Below are 21,237 nucleotides of genomic sequence, written 5' to 3'. Positions count from 1 at the left end.
TAATCTAGTCAGTTGTAAGTTTTCTCAGAAGTCAGTGGTGGGGCTACAGTGGGAAAAAACACAGGTCCTCCACTAAGAATAAAAAACTGACCAAACAGGACACTTGAGAGGATGCACCCTAGACAGACTACTTCCTCCATCCATTTATCACTGATTTTTCCATAGCCTTTTCATTTAAGAAACAAAATAAAAGTACGTGACAAATTAGATGATTGAAATTTTACCTAAGAAGAAGAAAACAAATGCGAACAAAACAAAACAAAACAAAAAACCTGACCACTCTCATGATTGTCAAGACATTACTGAATGCCTTGGACAGGACAAAAGGATGAAAACTAGTTTTCGTGCATGACAAAATACATGTTTTGGTTACATGCAAATACAATAACATTAAAAAGTCAACAAAAGAAAATGACAATTTATTGTTAAATAGTAAAAGGATCATACAAAAGATGGACACATATAGAAATATCCCCCCATAGTGTATTACCATTTGGAAAAAATGAATAGTTTTTCAAAAAGATGTGTTTATATGTATGGATGTGTATACATATCTATTTATATATAACATATATGTTTATATATATGTTTAAATATGCATTCAGAAGTAACATTTTAAGTATATTCACTTTCTCAACTTAATTTAAAGTTAGTTTTTTTCTTTATAGAACCTAACCTATTGTCTTCAGGTTACTATCACAGTGATGACCAAAGCAACTTAGAGGGGAAAGCGTTTATTCATCTTATGCTTCTATGTCACAGGTCATCTTCAAAGGAAGTCAGATCAGGAACTTAACAGGGTAAGAACCTGAGAGCACAAGTTGATACAGAGGCTAAGGAGGAGTGCTGCACACTGGCTGGCTCCCCATGCCTTGCTAGCCTCTTTTCTTGTAGAATCCAGGACTATGCTTCCATGAGTTCATCCACATGAGCTGGGCCCTCTGCTCTGAATCACTAATTAAGAAAATATCCTATAATCTTGCCTACAATCTGATCTTATGAAGGCGTTTTCTTAGTTGAGCCTCTCTCCTCTAGCTTATGTCAAGTTGACATAAAAATAGCCTTTATACCTACATATGTATATATTAGAAATATCATTGTGTTTACTTGGTAGAATACAGTACAGTATATTTATAAAAGAAATCCAGGTTGGGAGGAGCTGCATCTGTATAAGATTGTCCCCAGCAGCCCCCACAGTGAATCCTGGGTAAATAACTGTGGCTGTACTCATTGAACCCGAAAGAGTATCCTGATAACCAAGGGATATTTTCATCATCCTAGTGGGACAACACAAATTTTGCAAAAGTGATAATCTAATACATTTAAAGAACAGTTCTTTGAAATCGCAATGTATCTTTTATTTGGAAAAACCAAAAACATATTTTGATACTTACAAGAAGAAACAAGAAGCATCACTGAGGATATACTGGAGAGAGGTGCTGAAATTGACACTAGTAAATATTAAAGTCAGAGTTTCAGTGGTGCCAAACTTAGGAGACATGGCATTATGAGCTAATAAATCAATCCTATTAAAAGTAAGAATTTAACTAGTGAGAAGAGAGAGATCACAAGAGTATTTAGTAAGGATTTGCAATTCACTGGGTGAGAGTAGAAAGCTTAGGTGTTAGCCATGTTTTTAAAATGAATTCTAGACAAAGTCACAAAAAACATTCAACAGAAATGATTGGCACATAACATAAGGTGTATAGGAATATCCAATTGCTTGTAGAGTAGAAATATGCTCTCTATTCATCTCAAAGACAGAACCTGCATATGAAAATGACATCAATATTAAAGACTATGTGGAACAGTTTTATATCACAGTAACAAAATGTTTCAGATAAATAACTTAAAATGAGGAAATATTTGTTTTAGATCAGAGTTTCCGAGACTATGGTCTGCTGCCTTGGATTTGTGGAGAGGTCAGACAGAGTGACTGAAGTGAACAAAACTGAGCTACTGGAAGCTAAAACTAAATCAAACAACAGCAACAAGGAAAGAAAATTACAGTAAGGAAAAAAACAGCCAGTCCCAGTATGTCTGTAGGACACTCTCAGTGTCCTGACTTCCTTTCAAATTGTCCTCAACCCCTGCAGATGTTGTCACAGCCCAAAGGTGTCACAGGCTGGAACTTAAACCCTCAGGATATAAGTCTTTGGGCACGTCAGAAACTGTATATGACAAGGAGGAAATGGGACAAATTTCATTCCCATCAACATTTAGAGTTTGACATGAAGATTTTAAGTTCAAAGCACATCTGGATGCCACAGAGTGAGTGAGTTTCAAGGCTAGGGTAGTCAAGTTAATGAGACCCTGTGTCAGTGTCAATTGAAATCAAGCCTGGGATATAACTCTTTGTTGGTATATTTGCAAAGATGGACCTGTATCCAACGTCTAGTACCACAAAACAATAACAACAAACCCTATATGTACTTCCAAACAAAGGAAAAGAATATTCTGCACTGAAGGTATACTTTTAATTTACCTTGATGAGTGGGTGGTTTTTATGTCTGCCGGTATTCAGTGATAATTTATGCACAATAAGACTAGGAGCTTATTGATAATTTTCACAGTCCAATCTTGTGGATGACTACTTAAATGTAATGCTAATGAAAAAGACAAAAGTGAGAAAAAAGGACAAATGTTCAAATGTCAGTCATATACTACCCAAGGTAACCAGTTTCTTTAATAGTGGATAAATTACCTGCTTAATGCTTATCCCTTGTTATTATATATTCATTATATATATGAATGGCTTTAAAATATACTTTAATTGTTAATATTTACTTCCTAGTTAGATTAAGCTTTGGTGGTCCACAAAACAATTATTGAGGCTCTGGTTTGTAAGGTCTGTTGGATTACTACAGTGAAATGACCTAAATGGTTGATTTCAAAATACTGGTGTGAAATTTTTAAGAGTCATAGACCAGATAAAACAAAAGGAAATATTAGAATCTTGGGGGTTGGGGTGGTGACTCAACAGCACTTGCTCTATAAGCATAAGAACATGAGTTCAAAAGTCAGGACCCACTTAAAACAATGTGCATGGCCATGTATGACTGGTACCCCAGAACTGTGGTGCAGAGGCAATGTACCAATAACTACCCTGCTAGCCACCCTTGCCTAAACTGATTGTCCCATTCAGTGAGAGACTTGTTTAAAAGCAATACGGTACAGAGTAATAGAGGGAGAGTCAGGACTCCCTGCTGTGGCTTCTGCACATAGAACACATCACATACACACACACACACACACACACACACACACACATAAAAGAGAAATATAATGTCCTTTTCTTTTTCTTCCCTCCTCCCTCCCTCCGTCCCTCCCTCCCTTCCCCCTCTCTCTCTTTCTTTCTTTCTTTCTTTCTTTCTTTCTTTCTTTCTTTCTTTCTTTCTTTCTTTCTTTCTTTCTTTCTTTCTTTGCAAGTGTGCATAAATGTCCATATTGTTTCATTTGGTAATATAGTTGGAGATGTTTTCTATTATTATATTATTTTTTCTTATTTTTTGTAATTACCTATTATTAGTACGTTCTTTTCAATTAGTACATGGGCATATTATTTTTTCCTCTTCCAAATTCACAAAGGATGAACAAATTTCTGTTTTTAAAAGATATTCTCCTTCATATTTCCCTGATTAGGGGGAGAAAAGAGAAAGTCAGCCAGTAGACACTGCCCTCTACTCAGTCCGTGAAGTTCCATATTTGCTCTAACTTTTCAGGAAGGCACATTATACATTCTTTTAAAATAGCACTCCAGGCCCAGCACAGCATGTTAACTCTTCCAAATCACGTTTTTAGGCTCTTCACCAAATTAGAAGTGTTCTTGAACTGCCAAATGGAGCCTCCTTGTCCATTAAACCAAACATATTTGACAATCATCCTCTTGCCAATGATGCTGAATGCAGCTTACATCAGAGTTTCTAAACACATTTTTTTTCACACACTGATTCTAGAGAATGTGGGAAGCTCCACCTTGATTCATTAGTTCAGTGAAAGTTATGTTCAGAATTATTCAGCATAATTCACAGCACTTAACACAGCATATATTTTCATAATACTCTAAATCTATTGCTTGTGTTCACAACTCAAGCAAACGACCACTGGCTCGTCAAACACTGTCACTTTAGAATTGTGGCTATGTTGTTTTCCATCACTGTAACTGGTCTACATAAGAACTGATTTACTATATGTTTATCAAGCACCTAATATATAATCCGTGCTTCTTTGCACTGTTGTAATGGAGGAGAATGCACTTTGATATTATGTATAGCTTGAACTATATGTATATTGATGGTAAACACAGAATCAGTATGGGTTTTGTGTGTGACTTTGTCTTGTTTCTGTTCATTGTCTAGACAATTTAACTATATGGCAGATTTTATTTTGTTTTCTTCGTCTGTTGTATATTGATAGTCTTAGCACGTAGCCCTGACTGACCTGGAATTCACTATGTAGACCAGGCTGGATTCAAACTCACAGAGATCCTCCTACTTTCCAAGTGCTGAGATTAAAGGCATGAATCAATATGTTTGGCTTTTTAAAACAAATTTAAAGCAAAAAAGATCAAGCTTAACTGTTTTAACATTCCATTCCATTGTGTTTCATTTTTTCCATATGCAGATATATTTAACACACACACACACACACACACACACACACACACACACACACACACACACATCTTTGTTGTTTTGATGATCTTCAGTCCATTACTGCTGGCTGACTACATTTAATCCCTCTGGTATTCAGGGATAGAAACTGTTGCAAAACACACTAATGGGCAGATCACTCCTGGTGGAAGTTTTACTACACTTAGCTTGTTCCTTTTGGTATCCTAACCAATACCTAATATATTGAAAGGAAAAGCTTGTTTTTATCAGACTTACCCCCTGCTCTTTGATTCAGACCTACCGACAGGTGTCATCTTACATAGCTATAAGTTAACCAGAGTTCCTTTGAACATGGCATAGATTTCGAGTTTTCAATTTATAATTTATAGCACAACGTAAATGCTATGCATATACAGTGTAAATAATAGCAGGAAAACTACACATGGTCTGTAAGCATGTGACCCTCTCTGCTCCTCTTTCTGCTGCATCCCTTCCCCCATTGGTGCCTTTCCAGTCTCATTCCCTCCCCCTCCCCCCGACCCTCCCCTTTCATATCCAATCCACCTCTTATGTATTGTGTCACCTTCCTACTTCACCTCCTGAAAGACTGCTCTGCCTCACAAATCCCTTTCCATTTTCCTGGCTTCCAACCATGCTTACTCCCATATAAATACAGGGATATGCACAGGGGAGACAACTTGTGACATTTGTTCTCCTAGGCCAGGGTTAATTTATTGGTTGTAATATTTTCAATTACAAGTTTTGTCCTGAAAACATTGGTTTTCTTCACTAAGGAGGAAAAAAAATCTACATTGCTTATATACCAAGATTTCATTATCTAGTTGCCTCTTGGTAGAAACCTATTTTCTTACTATTTTTTTAAAGCTGTAATAAACACAGATATGTCAATATAAAGCAAAATGAAACAAAAAGCTCACAGAAAGGCTGTTGAGTTTGTTTTATGCTGGACACCTACTCCTGGGCATGGGACCCACCCAAAAGTGTGGTCTGGTTTTCATTTGTTTGTGTGATTGTAACTGTGGTTGGAGTTTCTCTCTCTTCTCTTTTATTTCATTCTTTCTTTTTTTTTTTTTTTTAGTTTTTTAGTCTTACTTTTGTGTTGTATTGTTTTGAAAACACAAATTCCATCCCTTGGATTTCACTAAATGAAGATTTAGGAACCACACCCTGTGGTAAAAGTCGCCTAGCTCAGAGAAGGAAAGAAAATCCCTAGCTGACTTTGCTCCTGTACTGACATCCCAGAAGAAAAAGTTCCAGCAAAGTCCCAGAAGAAAGACACTTTTCCTCTTTCTCCATGCTGCCTTGAACACCTTTCAACTGAAAGCCACCGCCTTTTGTTCAAGATGTTGATTGGTTGCTTGCTCCACCTCTTGATTTAGGGTTGGCTTTACTTGGCTCCTGGATTAAAGGTGTGTGCTAGGGCTGAGCCATACCACAAGTTCTTGTTTACAGTAAACAGAAAGCTCTAGTGTTAAAGGCAGGGACATACCACAATTGGAAATATATGAAATATCCTGCAATAGTTTTGTTGAGAGAGAGAGAGAGAGAGAGAGAGAGAGAGAGAGAGAGAGAGAGAGAGAGTGAAAACAAACATATTTACAGGCAGTTTTCAGTTACTGAAGGCCTATTTAATTTTCTTTGAAAATATTTAAACCATTTCTTTAAATTTTCTTTATATATTCTTGATAACAATATTGTATCTGAAGTATATTTTGCAAATAGTTTTCTATTCTATACTCTGCCTTTTCAGTCTGTTGATAATACCTATGTGGAATTCCTTTAATTTATGGTAATTACATTTTCAATTCTTAAAGATAATTTCTGTGCTATTGAGAGTTTCTTTCGATTTCTTACCTAAACCTGTATCCTAAGTATTTCCTCTATGTTTCCTTAATCAATGTCAACATTTCTTGTTCTAAATATGGTCTTTGGTCCACTTTGAATTGATTATTGTATAGAATGTATGATTTAATTTCATTCTCTTGCAAGGACTATCCAATTTGATCAGTACTGTTCATTCAATAATTTTTTTTCCAATGGACATTTTTGACCGGGTTGTCAGAACCCTTATAAGTTTCTATAGCCATATCAGTCTACCTCTGGATCTTCTGTTATCTTTTATTAAACTATGTATGGGTCTTTGTCCCTATTGCTTTGTAGTATAGGTTGAGGCCATACAATATGATCACATTGGTTATGATATTTCTACTTAGAATGGCTTTAACTGCCTGTGATAGTTTGTGTTTCCATATAAACCTTGGTTTTTTTGTTTAGATCTGTGAAATATGACAATAGAATTTCATAATGATGTTTTATTTGACCAGATTGCCTTTTCCTTCCTTCTTTTCTTCCTTTCTTCCTTTCTTCCTTCCTTTCTTCCTTCCTTCCTTCCTTCCTTCCTTCCTTCCTTCCTTCCTTCCTTCCATCCTTCCTTCCTTCCTTCCTTCCTCTTGAAACAGAGTTTCATATATCCCAGGCTGACTTAAAACTCACTAATTATTGAGGATATCCTGAAACTTCTAATCCTACCACCTCCAGAATGCAAATTCTGAGATTACACATATATACTACCCAACTGTTTTAAATGATGCAGGAAATTCAGAATGTATGCTGCTAAAGAAGCACACTATTATCTGAATTATATACTAAAGTGGAACTTTATATTTTCTTTAACAATTCAGCTTGTGTCATGTCACACTTTTTGATAAGCTGTCTTGTGAGAGAGCATGTGATGTTTTGCTGAAAACAGACACTTGAGAGGGGGCACGCTGTTTAGAAAGAATATAAATGGAACCCCACAAACAGTAAGAGAATGCTCTTGTATTGCTATGCCATGCGAGTCTTGACTTTTCTGATCTTCATTGGTCTTTGTTGGTCACTTAGTAGAAATGACAAAGGGCATCTCATAAAATTGCAAAGGTTCTATTAGGCAAAGGACATTGTCAATAGGACAAAATGGCAACCAAGAGATTGGGAAAAGACCTTTACCAACGCTACATCCAATAGAGGGCTCATATCCAATATATACAAAGAACTCAAGAAGTTATACCCCAGAGACCCAAACAACCCTATTAAAAAATGGGAAACAGAGTTAAACAAAGGATTCTCAACTGAGGAAAGTTGAATGGCTGAGAAGCACCTAAAGAAATGTTCAACATCCTTAGTCATCAAGGAAATGCAAATCAAAACAACCCTGAGATTCTAACTCACACACATAAGAATGGCTAAGATCAAAATCTCAGATGACAGCAGATGCTGGCTAAGATGTGGAGAGAGAGAGGAGCACTCCTCCATTGCTGGTGGGATTGCAATCTGGTCCAACCACTCTATAAATCAGTTTGTCAGTTCCTCAGAAAATTGGATGTAGTACTGCCTGAGAATCCAGCAATACCATTCCTGGGCGTATACCCAGAAGATGCTCCAACTTGTAATAAGGATATATATCCACTCTGTTCATAGCAGCCCTATTTATAATAGCCAGTAGCTAGAAAGAACCCAGATATTCCTCAACAGATGAATGGATACAGAAAATATGATACATTTACACAATGGAGTACTACTCAGCTCTTAAAAACAATGACTTCATGAAATTAGCAGGCAAATGAATGGATCTAGAAAATATCATCCTCAGTGAGGTAACTCAGTCACAAAAGAACACACATGCTATGTACTTACTGATAGTGGGTGTCTTAGTCAGAGTTTCTATTCCTGCACAAACATCATGTCCAAGAAGCAAGTTGGGGAGGAAAGGTTTATTCAGCTTACATTTTCCACATTGATGATAATCACCAAAGGATGTCAGGACTGGAACTCAAGTAGATCAGGGAACAGGAGCTGATGCAGAGGCCATGGAGGGATGTTCTTTACTGGCTTGCTTCCACTGGCTTGTTCAGCCTGCTCTCTTATAGCACCAAGACTACCAGCCCAGAGATGGGACCTCCCCACTTGATCACTAATTGAGAAAATGCCTTGCAGCTGAATCTCCTGGAGGCATTTCCCCAACTGAAGCTCCTTTCTCTGTGATAACTCCAGCTGTGTCAAGTTGACACAAAACTAGCCAGTACAATTGACCCCTTGTCAACTTGACACACAAACACATCACTAGGAAGCCTCAACCCTTAGTTCTTATTCATCCCCAAGATCTAAATAACTTTAAAAGTCCCATAGTCTTTACATATTAAAAGTTTAATCCCTCTAAAATATCCAATGTCTTTTAAAATTCAAAGTCCTTTAAAAATTTAAAGTCTCTTAACTGTGGGCTTCACTAAAAAACTGCCTTCAAGAGGGAAAAATATCAGGGCACAGTCACAATCAAAAGCAAAAATCAATCTCCAACCATCCAATGTCTGGGATCCAACTCACGGTCTTCTGGGCTCCTCCAAGGGCTTGGGTCACTTCTCCAGCAATGCCCTTTGTAGTACACATGTTGTCTTCTAGGCTCCAGCTGCCTGTACTCCACTGCTGCTGCTGTTCTTGGTAGTCATCTCATGGTACTGGCATCTCCAAAATGCTGCTGTCTTCCACTGTAACTTGGCTTTAACAATAGCCTCTCATAGACTCTCTTCATGGTGCTAAGCCTCAAATCCTTTGCATGACTCCTTCAGTCCTGGACCATCAATTGCAACTGAGGCTGCACCTTCACCAATGGCCTTCCATGGCTTCTGACAGTGCTGTGCCTCAGCTGCTCTGCGTGACCCTTTCATGCCTTCAAAATCAGTGCCACCTAGGTGACTCTTAAACATTACCAAGTCCAGCCACAGCACAAGGTACAATGTTGGCTATCTCTGGAACACAGCCTCTGTGCTCTCAGAAAACACTTCCCAGAAGATTTCACCTCAGTGATGCTGGTCTCTTCTTAATTACCGCTAATTTCTTAGCTCCAGCTAACCAGCATCAATAGTCCCAGTAATGCAAAGGTTTTGCTTTAATAGTTCTGGTGTCTTGTCAATCACAGCTGATTCTTCAGCCCCAGCTAACCAGAACCACAGAATCTTCACAATCCAAATAGCATTGTCCCTGAAAAGAGTAATCTTCCCTCTGAAATTTCACTAGCCAGGCCTCCATCTTCTGCTCTGTTCTCAATGTTATCTTCCAAGCTCCTCCATACCTGACAGAGTTCTTAACATGGAATGGATCTTCTGACCCAAAGTTCCAAAGTCCTTCCACAGTCCTCCCAAAAACATGGTCAGGTTGTCACAGGAATACCCCACTATGCTGGTACCAATTTGTCTTAGTCAGGGTTTCTATTCCTGGACAAAATATTATGATCATGACCAAGAAATAAGTTGGGGGGAGGAAAGCATTTATTTGGCTTACACTTCCACATTGCTGTTAATCACCAAAGGATGTCAGGACTAGAACTCAAGCAGGTCAGGGAACAGGAGCTGATGCAGAGGCCATGAAGGGGTCTTCTTTACTGGCTTGCTTCCACTGGCTTGTTCAGCCTGCTCTCTTATAGAACCAAGACTACCAGCCCAGAGATGGTACCACCCACAAGGGGCCCTCCCCACTTGATCACTAACTGAGAAAATGCCTTACAGCTGGATCTCCTGGAGGCATTTCCCCCAACTGAAGATCCTTTCTCTGTGACAACTCCAACTGTGTCAAGTTCACACAAAACTAGCCAGTACAGTGGGTTTTAGGCAAAGACCACATGAAGCTCAAGAGGAAGGAAAATCAAAGAGCAGATGCTTCAGTCCTATGTAGAAGTGGGAACAAAATAATCAGGGAAAGTAGAAGATAGGAGAGACTTTGAAGGAAGAGAAGAGGGGGAGGGAGGAAAGAGTGGAAGAAACAGGTATGGGAGGAGATGGAGGAGATGTAAAGAGGGTCAAGAAATTGAACAGAGGCGTGTAGCAATAGGGGATGGGGAACTGGGGGTAACAACCAGCAAGTCTCAGATGCCAGGAAAGCAAGAGCCTCCCAGGACTCCATGGAGATGATGTTAGCTGAAATACCCAACAATGGTGAGGAAGAGCCTGTGGAGACCATATCCAGAGGTTAAGCATGCCTGCCCCCCCCCCCCCCAATTGAGGGATGGGGCCACCCACCTATCTCCAAAGTTTTAATCCAGAATTGCTCCTGTCTAAAGGAAATACAGGGACAAAGAGTGGAGCAGAAACTGAAGGAATGGCTATCCAGAGATTGCCCCACCTGGGGATCCATCCCACATACAGACACCAAACCCAGACACTATTGTGGATTCCAAGAAGTGCTTGCTGACAGGAGCCTGATACAGCTGTCTCCTGAGAGGCTCTGCCAGATCCTGAGCAATACAGATGCAGATGCTTGCAGCCAACCATGGGACTGAGCACATGGACCCCAATAGAGGAGATAGGGGAAGGACTGAAGGAGCTGAAGGGGCATTACCTGGCATCAATGGGAAGGGAGACTCTTTTCTCTGTGAAGGTTTGATGCACCAGTGTAGAGGAATGCTAGGGCAGTGAGGAAGGAGTGTATAGATGGGTATGGGTGCACCTTCATAGAAACAGAGGAAGGGGGTGGGATAGGGGGTTTGCAGAGGGGAAACTTGGAAAGGGGATAACATTTGAAATGTAAATAAATAAATTAAAGAATTAAAAAAGAAAAAGATATGGTCCAAAGAACTTCTCATGGTATTCCAGCAGATTCTGGCTGCCTCCTCTGACTTCTGCTGATTTGGCAGGTCCTTTGTGTTTCTGCTGGATCATGCTGCCATGTATGCTATTGAGCTGGACTGTTTTTATATAGATAAGGAAGTGTAGGATTGACCCAAGGAACTACTCCTAAACAGGACCACAACACCCTTTTCCTACTAAACCTTCTTTTTCCCCTAGTTCTAGTGAGTGAGTTAGAAGGGAGGTTGAAGCATTTAAGATCCATAAAGTCGGTCTTGAAGAAAAAAATCTAAGCCTACAATATCCCCAGCCCAGTTTGCTTTATTCGTTTTATCTTCTAGAGGTCAGTATATTAGAAAATTTTCTTCTCCAAAGCCTACTCTGTGTGCAGCACTGGATAACTATATAATAATTTCACCTTTGTGTAATTCATGGCTTTTAAATTAGCCTGATCAAGTAAAACTGATAACGACCAGACACCCACCAAATGACAAATATGAATGGAGTGCTTCAGACTCTAACTTCGGTCCAAACCTCCCAATGATATCTTTCTCCATTGGGTTTTACTATGATTTTGAATTGGACTACTCTCAACGCAGAAAACTAATTTTGTTACGTTTTGTTATCGTTTTAAAATGTTAACTTTCTTTTAGAAGATCACCCTTCTCAGGAAACAGAGGTTTTAGTGAAAGCCCCTCCCTGTTGCTAATGGAGGGACACTGTGAAAATTTTGAGACACTGTTACTCCAAAATATTTTCTAAAGCTTGCAAGTTTCTTTAATTCAAAGTCGCAGTGTGGCAAGATATGCTCTGGTGTATCTTTGTATTCTTCTGAATTCCAACACTGACTGTATAATTTTTAAATGAGATATGTAGAACCTAGCTGAAAATTGAGACAGAAGCAGCTTGGGTGGGAGCAGATGCTATAATGTAAGGATGAGTTTAGAAAACACACAGCACGGGATTTATTAACAGTAAAAGGACAAAACAAGGAAGCAATTGGCTCCCCTATTACCATGTGAGCCTTGCAGCCCAAAGTGACACATGCTGTTGATTATATTTATATCTCCATAAATGGTGGAGTGGACACAAAGCCAATGTTCAACAGAAGAAGAATGGACAGATAAAATAGTGTTAAAATAGGGTTAAAACAACAAATGAAATTCCTATGCAACTCTTGAAAAGCTACAAGTACTGAAAAGCTGCATTAGACTGACTGTGACGGCTACCACCTATAATCCCAGAGTCTAGGAGATTGAAGCAGGAAGATTGCTTTAAGCTCAAGGCCAGTCTGGTTAACACAGTGAGATTGACTTGGTAACCTAACTACTGAGTAAGACCCTGTCTCAAAAAACCTAAAAAGACAATGGGAAGGAAGAAAAGAAGGAAGGAAGAAAGAGAAAGAAGGAAAGACAAGTTATAATAATGTGGGGAGATTAACAGGATATATAGATAAGAAAAAAGAAGCTGGGCTACAACAATGCAGAAAACATATTATTTATAAACATGTAACATGTTCATAAAAGTAGAATACATGTTCATTTGTTTGCATCTGAAAACAGAATAAGGAAGATATCAAATGGATATGTTTGTGGTCTTATGTGATATTAAAAAAAAAAAATTTAAAAAAGTGAGGTCCTGGCCTGGTCCTGCCCCTAGGGGCATTGGTGGTGTGGCTGCTGTGTCACATGTCTGTAGGTGGCAGAGAGGAGAGAGGCTATGTCTATGCCCAGTGTTCTGACTAAAGAACATACAAATGAATAGTAACCTAAAATTTTCTGAAAACAGCAAACCTGAGACAACCACCTCTCCCATACAGGGGCTCCAGAGACAGGAAGCTAATCTGAGATGAATGTCAGTCTGGTATCATGCAAGCCTGGGGGGCAGACCATGCCTGAGATGACCACTGCTGGTCCACTAATGTACAGGTAGGGCATAGCACTCCTAAGATCACTCCTGAGATGACCCCAGACCCTCAGAGATCCTGAAAGCCACTAAGAGGAGCAAGTAAGTGGTGGAGAAATGGAGGAGAAACAGAAGGTTGTGGACACAGTGAAGAAAGGCAGAACTGTAGACTTGAAAGGTAGTAAGGAGCAGCCTGATGTGAGTTGCTGGTGATACCACCTGGGATCACGGTGGGGTCCTGCCACAATTGGGTTTATGGCCCTGAAACAACAGGGGTTGTTTCCTACCAAAGGCCAGGTAGATATCCTGGTCTGTGTTGCTTCTCAAAGTCATGTTGATGTCTGAGGGTTATGCAGAACTGGCCCCATCCTTTAACTGGGGATAGTAAAGAAGGAAAGCTAACCCCAGGCCTCACCTGCTATAGTAGTCAGCTGGCCAGCACAGTAGAGCTGGCCTGATGGCAGGGGCCTGGGTGAGCTGCCCCAAGGGCATGGGCTCAGGAGAGCCAACCCTACCTCTTGTCTGCTGGTCAGTGGTAAAGATAAGGATGAGATACCCCTCCTCCCCACCCGTATTCCTTACCATCTATGACAGGCAAGAGAGCTGGACCAGGGGTCATAAGAGTGGGAGAGCTAGTCTCTCACCAGCTGTAATACTTGAGATAGCAGGTCCTGCATCCTTAAGGTAGGGATAACCCTTGTTGCAGGTTTACTAGGGAGCCAGCCAGAGGGCTTGAGAGTACTACAGCCTGAGAGCTGACCAGCTCAGGTACCTCTCAGGCCCAGATCCAAGGCTTTGAATTGGCTCACCCCAATATCGACTCAATCAGTGAACTGCTGGAGCAAGAAGGGGGCTGGTCCTATAGATCCAAACCTACTTGACCTTCATGACACAGGAAGACAACAGCATATCTGAGAGGCATCCCAGTGAAATTCAGTACTGATGGTATAGCAGAAGCCAGGGAACTTTTAGCAGGCCAAAGAGTCAATGCAATGAAAATTTGCAAGCAAAGAAGGATGAAGAAAAGGGTACACCTTGGGGCTCACTGGGACACACTACAGCTCCTACAGTGAGATGCTTATTCTCTGTTTGCGGGAGGTTGCAATGGTGGAGGACAGGTTTGAGGATAGGGGGAGATGAATGGGACTGGGATGCATAATGTGAAATTCACAAAGAACCAATAAAAGTTAAAAAGAAAAGACAAAAGAAGGAAGGGGTGGAAGGGGGTCCTGTCATGTGATCAGGTTTGTGGTTTTTGAACCATAAAACTGGCAATATTAAAATGCAAAGTAATTAAACAAAAAATTTGAAAGAGTAGCAGGAAGGATTCAAAGACAAAGATCTCAGCATAGATGACACAATCATGAATATGACTTGGAAAATATACAAGCTGAGAGTTAAGTGAAGAAACTAGTAGACCATATGTAACATTTTAAGTGAGGGTGCCAAAGAACCTGTGGTTGATATCTTCAGTCACAGAAGATGAGGGTGATAAGGATTAGATAAATATGGAGTGGCTGATGACAGACATGTGCAATGATACAGTTGTCTGAACTTCTGTGCAGTCATTAGATCTTGAATGCTTGAGACACAAGAACAGAGAGCTTCCTTCTCTAATCTCTCTCTCTCTCTCTGTCTCTCTGTCTCTCTCTGTCCCTCTCTCTCTCTCTCTCTCTCTCCCTCTCTCTCTCTCTCCTGAAACACACACACACACACCAAAGAACAGATCTGATAATTAGAAAATTACTTTTATAAATAATGAACTCTCACATTTATTTTGGCTTTGTTTTTCAAGTTAAAGTAGAAGTGTGTTTGGCAAAAATAATGTTATTGAAATGAGTAATTTCTTCTTCAGTCACAGTTGTATTTAGAAATAAAAAAATTAAGAAACATTTGGGTGGTGTGCGAAAGTCAGCAAATTGAAGCTAACTTTAGGCTGGAATCGATTCCTTGAAGAGTGAGTTCTACAAGGACACAGGTTGTTTGTAATGGAATAAAGAAATTATTGAAGAACTGGAACATTCCAGAATTTGTAAATGTACAACCAAAGAGATGTAGATCACTGAATCAAGGTATATGTTGTTCTAGTGGGAGTTTTAAGGCCTTTGTAAACCACCAAGATGGAAGTAAGCCATTGTTTTTCTCAGTGCTCCTATTATGACATTGACACTGCCTTTAACTTTTATTCTTTGAAACCTTTTCAGTTCTTTTTGTGGGAAAACAACATTTTCTTTTTGATACCTTGTCTCCTCAAACACTTCTTACAAATGGGGGACACTACCAGCAATGACACTACAGGAAAGCCTTCTTAATGAGGGGACATATCTCTGGATCACCCTTTTTAAAAACCAAAGTAAATTAGAGATACTCTAAACCCTATCTCTTACAGGAAGAGCCACGTGATCAGGGCTATAACAGAAGTAACTCTGCTTCCAATTTTTCTGTTGTGGTCACTTTTCCTATTGCTGTGATAAAATACTTTGATTAAAGTACTCCTGGAGAAGGATTTATTTTGGTTCACAGTTCACTGGTACAATTGATCAAGGTGAAGAAGTGGTAGAGCCAGAAGCTTGAGTCGTAAGTCATCTGTGGCTGGAAAAGAGGGCAGTGAATGCCTCTGTCTGGTCCTTGTCTGCCTTCTGTCTGGTCCTGGTCCCCAACCCATAGAATGGGGGAAGCTTACATTTAGGGAGAATCTTTCCACTTCATCTAATCAATGCAACCCTTAATGGATATGCCCAGCTACTAATCTTACCTAGGTAATTCTTCACAGTCATATGCAAACTTGCATCTTAAGTGACTCTACACCCTGTCAAGTTGACCAACAAAGATTAACCATCACTGAATAATTGACACTATCTATAAGGTACTTAACTCTAAATGACATTTTTAGAATGATTGAAGACCATTGAAAACTGAATATTAAAAAGTATGTAATCCACTAAGCAGGGGAGAATGATACACATCTAGAGAAGAACAGAGAAAGATGCTCATTAGTTCAAGTCAAACAACTATGAGATATTGCTACATACGAGACAAACAGGCATGGTGACAAAGTTCTGCTAGTAAAGGGATTTCACCCACACACAAACCTGGCGGCCTGAGTTCCATTCCTAGAACCCACACAAAAATAGGAGAATCAGCTCCACACAGTTTTCCCCTAGCCTTCATATCTGTGCTATTGCAAGCATGTTTCTCTCACATCCTTCATGTGCACACTCACACCCAGACAGACAGACAGACGCACAACAACAACAACAACAACAATAACGTTAAATTTAAGAAGCATGACAAAAGCTGGTGAAGAAGAGAATATGAAGAAACCTGATCACTCGCTCACACATTAGGATTTTGTAAGGACAATACTGTGAAAAGTAGACGACACTTTCTAAATCACAGTGTAACTCAGCAAGTATCCTCCCGCACTTTCTCCCATAGAAGTACAAACATGCTCAGACAGAATCTGTACACAATGTTTACTGAGCTCTTACCTATGTTATTCCTAAATTAAACACTTTCTCACTCCCCTCTAGCAGATGAAGGATTAAGCAAACACTGTATTATGGAATACTGGTTAGCAATAAATAGGAAAAGACAACTGACCTGTGCAAGAACTTAAACAAAACTGCAGAAAATCACACTGAGTAGAAAGATAAATCCTAAGATTCCATGGGGATAGGGGCAAAGGTAATTAGGGACCCAGAGGCCCTGAGAATGTTGGAAAAAAAATAAGGGATGCATTTTAAAATGTTATCATTGAGGCAAACTGAGAGAGAGAGTGCATGTATTTTTTAGTACTTTCCTTTCCAGTGTATTTGTGTGGGTGGTGTGCATGTTTCCATTGTGTGTACACACATGTTCACTGGTAAAATATACACATGCACATGTCCTTGTAGAGGTCTAGAAGTTGATGTCCAGTGTCCTCTGGTCAGGCTGCTCTAGCAGGCCAGCTTGCCAGGAGGTCCCGTCTACTCTCAAGGGCTGAGTACCTGTCTTCTGTATGGTTTCTGGTGAACAGAACTCAGTTTGTCACGCAAATATCCAAGTATTTTCCCACTGAGATACTGCCCTAGATCTATGCTTTTTTTTCTTACTACTGCTTGTGAATCTACAATCAATTCAAAGTAAAGAATATGGGGTAGGAGAGCACATTTTAAAATATGGACAGGGAATAAAAATGGAACCTAAATGTTCTCTTTACATTTTCCAGTTTGGAAAACATTTTTGTCAATTGCATCTTGGATTTACAGTTAGACTGCAGCTGTTTCTTTCTAGAACAAATTATTGTGCTTGCAAGGAAACTCTTGAGTTCTGTCCTGAATATACCAGTCATCTTCCCAGACTGATATTTTGACACACCCTTTCAGGATTGCAAACCTGAGGCTCAATTTTCCTAGGGTTTCGGTGTCCTGCTTATAAAACAGCCAGGAACATGGCCAAATCCACCTGAGCGTACTCTTGTCAACCTCCTGAGTTTATTGATATTTACATTTATGATACAGACAAGTCTTTTAAGAGCCTCTTTTTCTGCTGCCTGGTGTTTGCTTTTGTTGTGAGAAACCAGACAGTTGAGGGAGGGGGCAGCATGTGGGCAGGATTTATTGGCACAGCACACTGAAGAGCAAACACACTACCAAATAGAGGATATTGATAAGGAGACTAAATTCATTTGAAATCACTAAAACTCAGTTAGGGGCATATTGTATTAAGTGAAATGCCATTACTGAAGGGCCCAGGGAAAGACTGTATGCCAAGTCATGAGAGCTTTTCAGCTCACTGGAAGGCAGCCATTGTGCCCACGCACTGCATTTGATGGCTTGGAAGAAGAGATAATTTCTGCACAGATCATAAAGGGACTTGAAAATGTCTCAGTCCCTAGGAGCACACGCTCGAGCTGAATTGTCCCCAAGTGAGAGCATGCAAGAGAGGATGCCTGTGTAGTCTAAATGCATACGAAGTGGGTTGAATTTCAGCTTTCCAGAAAAGGCTCTTTCTCCTCCCCACTGTGGATTATCAGTGTTATAAAACAGCACATCAAGGACAAACATCTGATTCTATGGGAGTTTTGTTTTTTATTGTTTTGGTTTTTGTAAGGCATTTCACTCTATGTAGAAATGATGCCAAACTGTTGGTTTGTGTTATATATTTTATTTATTTAAAAATGTATCTAATATATTTGATCATGCTTTACTCTCCTCAAATTCCTCTCATATCTCTCCATTCATCTGTCTTCATTCTCTCTTTCTCTCTTCTCTCTGTCTCTTTCTGTTCTCTCTCTCTCTCTCTCTCTCTCTCTCCCTCCCTCCCTCTCTGTGTGTGTGTGTGTTCGTGTGTGCCATGCCACATCCTCTCTCAAAAGACATATTCTAAATACTGTTCTTTAAATAGAAAATTTCCACAAATGAGGTAAGTCTCCTGCTCATGACTTAACTTTTGCTGTGAATGGAAACAAGGAACAAGTCAGAGGGTACATTGAAAAATTCTGTTTTCTCCAACAGTCTCTGAACGGTCTTGTACACTGCTCTGGCACTGTTAATCCTCGAGAGCAAGGACAGACTGTAAACACGAGTCCATTTCAGTGATGTGTATAAATCTTATTCAGGTTATTCTGACTGAGGCAGCCCCTTATCTAACAAGCACCAGAACAGAATTTCGAAAACATTTTTAACCTGTGACAATAGAAGCCCAGATTTGTTCTTACCAACAATGGAATAAGTGTAATATCTCATGTCAGCTAACTTCATGTCTTATTTATGCCTAATTCTTTTGGGTTCAGCGTTTTAACAGTCTTTGCATTAGGATTTTCTGTCAGCACTGAATCCTACAATGCATTTCTGAGAAGAGGGATATTTTTCAAATACATGTAATGTTTATAATGATCAGAGTGGAAACAAATTGTCTTAGTTGTGCTCTCCCATACTACCATACCATCCCATACCAGAATGTATGCTTTGAGCCCTTGATAATAACTTTATTGAAAAAGATCAGAACATCTTTGGAACAAGGTGAAATGGTTCAGGCTGTCGGCAAACAGTACCACTGGCTGGCTGGAGAAAGATCCACATCAAGCCCTCTTAATGAGCATCCACCCAAGACCTAGTTTGCTTTGAATGGGGTCTTACAGAACTGCTGATGTGTTAAAGATGCTCCTGATTGCAGCAGCCAATCTGCAGCCATCACTGCCTGGGATGATGGGTGTCCAGAGAACGGGAATGCTGTAGTCAATCTATTTGATTCTTAAACATGGCTGTTTCTTAGCATATACACTCTTATCAACTTGTCTGGAAGTCAGAGTATTCATTTCCAAAACAACACCCATCTTTGGGGTGATGCCAGGTCACATTCTAGCCTGAAGCAAAAAATAAACTACGTGCCCCATACACATTTAGAAGGCATTCTCTCATATTTTTAAAAACCAAGTGGCAAACAAAAAGTCAGTAGAACTTCTTCAGTAAAGAAAAAATTATTCCAACATTGAGCCCATCTCTGTCCAGCCTGTACCAAGCTCCACCTGATGAACCTAAAAGGTAGGAACATGGTGACTTGTTGAAAACTAGCATTCCTTCTTGCAAAGCCACTATGAAAATTAGTGTAACATTTCCCTAGAAAACTGGGAATCACTCTACCAAAAGATCCAGCTATATAGCTCTTGTGCGTGTACACGAAGGGCTAAACATCCTACTGCAGAGATGCTTCTCGCCCATGCTCACTGCTGCTCTATGTCTATTGATAATCAGCTTAGATATCTGCCAAAGAATAAAGATGTAGTATACTTACACAATGAATTACAAGTCAACTATGAAGTCTGTAGGTAAATTGATGGAGCTAGAAAAAATATCATGAGTGGAATAACTCAAATTCCCAAAACAAAGCGAGTATGGATTCACATATATGTGGACGTTAACTGTTAAGTCTTCAATAGACTATTATACTTTTAATCACAGAAGTTAGGTATAGAGTAAGTGAGTAGGGGTGAGAGATGGACCTCCCTAGGAATGGAAATAGGATAGACAGTTATGGATAAGTGGGGGGCAGGGTTGTGGAGACTAGAATGAGAGGATAAAAGAGGGAGAGGAAGGGAAAAGAAGGATAAAGGATGTAGCACAGGGAATGACAGCTGAAACTAAAGGATATTTCAGGAGTCATATGGAAACCTAATACAGTAGGAATACACACACACACACACACACACACACACACACACACACACACACACGTGTATATATATATACACGTATGTGTGAAATTGGAATCAACAAATAATGTTCCAGACAAAGCCTCAGCTAGACATTTCTCATAAACAAATGAAACCTCCAATTCCAGGAATGGGTTATATATAATCAAGTTGTTGGTCAAACAGGCCCCAAGGACACCCCCAAACAACCAAAACTATAGACAAGCCTGTTGATTGCTATCCCAAAACTGGGACCCAGTTCTAGAAATTGTTCTATTGCTGTAAAGAGACATCATGACCAAAGGAACTCTTATGAAAGAAAACAAAGAGGGCTTGCTTTCAATTTCGGAAGTTTAGTCAATTATAATCATAGTGGGGAACATGAAGGGATGCAGGCAGGTGCTGGAGAAGTAGCTGACTTTCCCTCATGATTCATACACACACACACACACACACACACACACAGAGAGAGAGAGAGAGAGAGAGAGAGAGAGAGAGAGAGAGAGAGAGAGAAAGAGAGAGAGAGAGAGAGAGAGACAGAGACAGAGAGACAGAGAGACAGAGAGACAGAGAGACAGAGAGACAGAAAGAGAGAGAGACAGAGTTAGGGACAGAGACAGAGAGACAGAGTGAAAAGAGAAGAGAGAGAAATTCATGTTCCAATGGGCTTTTGAAACCTCAAAGCCTACCACCAGTGACATATACTTCCTCTAAAGACCCCTCACCCCTTCCATGGGTATTTTATTCCCTATTCTAGGGAGGAATGAAGTATCCACGAGTTTGTCTTCCTTCTTCTTGATTTTCTTGTGTTTTGCAAATTGTATCTTGGGCATTCTAGGTTGCTGGGCTAATATCCACTTATCAGTGAGTGCATATCAAGTGACTTCTTTTGTGATTGGGTTACCTCATTCAGGGTGATATCCTCCTG

At 39.8% G+C, this 21,237-nt stretch overlaps 1 non-coding gene across 1 annotated transcript; it reads left to right on the top strand.

The window, feature by feature from the left end:
• The first annotated feature begins 12,878 nt into the window (after positions 1 to 12,878).
• On the top strand, positions 12,879 to 13,006 carry Gm24255. Its single transcript, XR_003949936.1, has one exon. It is a non-coding gene; the product is annotated as a small nucleolar RNA SNORA17 (small nucleolar RNA).
• Positions 13,007 to 21,237: the final 8,231 nt, after the last annotated feature.

Source organism: Mus musculus, chromosome 11 (assembly GCF_000001635.26).
Source record: "Mus musculus strain C57BL/6J chromosome 11, GRCm38.p6 C57BL/6J".
Lineage (NCBI taxonomy): Eukaryota > Metazoa > Chordata > Mammalia > Rodentia > Muridae > Mus > Mus musculus.
Note: the sequence above shows the minus strand (reverse complement) of the source record. Positions and strands in the feature narration are given on the sequence as shown.